Consider the following 4,025-nt stretch of genomic DNA (forward strand, 5'->3'; position numbering starts at 1 on the left):
TTCCCCCGCACCAACCTTCTTCCAATCTTCTTCCTGCCTCGTGATAAACTTGTAGAGGATATTGGTGGCGAAGCTACGAAGTCGCTCAAAGCCATGGGAACCCAACCAGAATGGGACATTGCTATCCAACATGTCGAACACCTCCTGATTGGATATCATGGACGCCGTTTGTTGATTGTCCCCATCACCAGCACTGAGAAAATAATGCGTGAACAAAAGATAGCAACTCAGAGGTGTCTCACTCACCGTAGCTTTTCCAACGGGATGATGCTTACAGGCTCCATGGACACCATTTGGGACCCACCCGCACGCGTACCAACCGTGTAGATCAACTCGCCTCCAGCAAAAAAGCACCTCACCTCACCCTTCTGCTGCATCTCCTGGATGAGCGGTTGAATGAAGTAGTGAGGTCTTGGAATGGTCGCGTTCGCTGTTTGCCACATCTTTTTCGTCTTCTTCATGTCGTCCTTCACCTTTTTCAAGACTTGCCTTGCCATGTTGTTATCATCCACCTTCCAGACATGGCTTGAGCTTGCCCCCATAGTTCGCTTGATCACAATGGAATTGAGATCGACGTTCATCTGGCGCAGTTCCTCCATGTCATTGAAGCCCAATACTGCCGGGAATTTGCCAAGGGCGTCCATGAGGCCAACAGAGCAGTGAGCGACAGACAAAAGAATATTCCTTTTGTCTGATAACCACCATAGCTGGAATGGGTCGGGAAAAAAGACGACGGATTGGCTCAAATGTCTCAACCCATTCAAGTAAGGAGCCAAGTCCTTTGCCGGCATGGCGTTCGGGCTGTAGGTGGGATCTCTGAATGAACGTGAGCCACGGAACCACCGCAGGAAAGAGATCGACTCACAGAGGATCGAGAATGAAGTCCATTCCCCCGCAAATCAGGTCGAAGGACTGGAGTTGAATCCAACCCGGAGTCTTGGATCCTTTGAGCACGAGACGCATCCACTGTCCCATGTCCATGAACGTAATGTCCCAGGCATCCTTTCTAACCCACATCTCGATGGCCAAGGCTGACTGGAGCAGACTTGTCAGGTCTGGGTGAGAGGACGAGCGGAAGGAGGCTTACAAATTCATCCACCACATAGGGCACATTCGCCAAAGCATTTCCAAGCTCCTTCGCACGCAGCTTGTCCACTGAAAAATGATCTGGCCACGCCTTCAAAAGGATTTCTGCCAGTTCCTCGTCCACATGCTCTAGCCTTTTGAAGCCTAAGAGATCCCCTTCGTATTCAAAAAATCGAGAGACTGGGTTTCGAAAGTTTGGCAACCAAAGGACCTTTCTCCTGAAGCCCCTGATTTTATGCCCGTCCTTTGCCTTGGGAAAGGGAACGACCTGTTGGACCTTGGGCAGGCTGGATGCCGGTCTGACAGCCCAAGCGGTCGTTTCATGCTCTAGCACAAGCGAAGGTTGAGCGTGCCCGTGCCAGGGGGTTGGCGTGGCTGAGGGTTCCCGAGCAAGGCCAAAGTCGCGTGGATTGCGGGGCGTCAACCAACGTGTTTCATGGATGGGCGTCTCTGCATTAGAGGGTCGTGGCAGCTGGGATGGCCTAGGGGTAAAGAGGTGTAGGGGATCTTGGGGAGGTAGTGAGATGCGCGGTGGGGAAATCGGTAGGTGAGAGGGGCCTGCTGTGGGTGGCTGCTGTGGGGAGGAAGAACGGCTGGTGTTGAGATTCAGCCGAGCCGCCACCTTCTGCTCGTAGATATCCGGCGGGCATTCTGCCTTGAAATTGTCCAGATGAGCCTTTTGATTGCTCAGTTTCCCCTCCGTAATGAAAAGGTAGAAGCCATAGGCGTTCTCTTCCCACTGTTGCCGCGTGGGTGCAACAGTTTCGTCAGGAAGTTTGACAGGCTTGGGGCATGGCTCATTTCCCTTGACGCAAGGATTATCCTTCTTGCATAGAAGGTGGTGCATCGGACATTCAGCTGTGCATTTTGGGTGGACCCGGTTGTTCGGGAGGTGCTTTCGAAAACGGCTGCCTCCTTCTTTTATGAACAGGAGACAGGTCTTGGAGGCAGAGTCTTGTCCCACGGCGCGAGCAGTTTTTAACATATGGTTGCTATCGTGGACGCAGGTGTGGGGGCAGGCTAAGATCTTCATGGTGTAGGTGGAGGAGGATCGCATTTTTTTGTACCATTACCTGTGATGGTCGTGACCGTCAGATAGGGGTCATTTTTGTCGCACTTAGCTTATCAGATTGAATCTCATCAACCGTCATGTCGTTCAATCGCAAACGCTCAGACTCTTCTAGCTCTGAATCTGAAACAGGGAATCTGCTCGCAGATCCCAACTTCTTGGATGTGGAGGATGACGATGCAATGGTAATTCCATCTCTTCTTAGAGCGCAGCCTGAGCTAACCCTGTCCAGAAAAAGCGGAAAGCAAAGTTGGACCCGCTCAGATCCCGCTGCGCCGTACCCCCCATTGAAGGCAATCTCACGTCTCCTTTTTCTCAGCACGCAAAGAAGAAACTCAGCGAAGAAATCCTTCGCCAGAGGTTGCATGAGCAAATGGGGAAGAAACTTGCCAGCTTCAACAAGTACGCTCCTACGTTCAGAACAAAGTTTCGGTTGGACGAACTGCAGCCATCAACGCCAGGCAACATGGCAGAATATGCGCGGAAACACCTTGGAGATGACGTTCTACCTCAGGTCATATCGGGGAAGTGGGTTGACGCCGACGACGAGCCTCTCCTGTTCTATCTTGGACAGCGAGATAAGAATGACAACACGGAGAAGCCGGTAAGTCTTTTCACTTGTCTTTGGCCAGATATCATATTCACAGGTTGTTTACAGATGGCTGAAGATCTGGACGCTCAATATGTTCCTGAGAGAACCAGCCTCGATCACCCAGGGGCCAGTTACGTCCACGATGGTCTGCCAGTAAGTCTGTAAGTTGTATATAAGAGTCCCTTTCTGATGTCTCTGACAGCCAGCCGCACTTGAGCGGCTCTGGCAGGCCACACAAGATCTTTGCTCCCAATTGCCGCCCAAAATCCCGCCCGAGCTGACTCGGCATGGGCTGCAGCGCCGGGACGGAGGAGATGACCGTGTTATGGAATACAGGATGGAGGATGGAAGTATCCGAGAGGAACGGCGAGGAGTACACCATCTCGTCCAAGGGTGGGTAATGCAAGGACACCACGATGTACGTCCCGCACTTTCAAGGCTTTCTCATCCTCACCAATTTCATGCGGCAGAAACTCTACCTATCGGCGGACATCCACGAGTCTTCTTCAGGCGTGGCAGCGACCAGAGCATATTACGCAGCCACGAAGGAGATAGCAGGACTCCTCGGCCTCGTTGTCAAGACGCTCCTTCCGGAGCAGTACGAAAAGTACCAGGAGGCTTTTGAAGCGGGAGTTTGGTTCGCAGATGAAGATCCTGGGCCCTTCCTGGGCCGTGCTGTAGTATGGAAGCTTCAACTTAGGATGCATAAGGATAAAGCAGACGCAGGCTTTTCTATCAGCGTCCCATTTGGTGCCTATACAGGTGGTTATATGATCATCCCTCAACTCCATGCCAAGCTCAGGTAAATCACTCTTCGAAAATTCTTTCTCAACTCAACATCTTCGTGATTAGCTACCGCCCTGGGGACTTGTGTATATTTCTGTCGTCCAAGCTATATCATCAAGTTTCAAGATGGGAACCTACAGATGGCATGCAGAAGGGTGGCCTCACTCCGGGCAGATCTGCCCACGTATTTTTCTTTCCCAAGCCCACTTTTCAACTCCTTCAGGATAAACCCAAGTTTTGGGGGCGTAACACGGCTTATGGGAATGTGGGCGACGTATCAAAAGTTGTAGGGTAGCTACTATTTTGTTTTTGCCCAACAATGTATTCGCTAGTCTTGAAATGAAGCGTAAGGATTCTACAGCGCTCACAAATTGAAAGCTAGTGATCCAGATACTATATACTTCTAAATTTGAGAACACTTCACACTTGAGAACTTACTTCTAAGCAGGACCTGTACTATCACTGCGCTAGATGTGCAAATATTTGGCACTC

Source organism: Pleurotus ostreatus, assembly GCF_014466165.1.
Source record: "Pleurotus ostreatus strain PC9 chromosome Unknown scaffold_1, whole genome shotgun sequence".
Classification (NCBI taxonomy): domain Eukaryota; kingdom Fungi; phylum Basidiomycota; class Agaricomycetes; order Agaricales; family Pleurotaceae; genus Pleurotus; species Pleurotus ostreatus.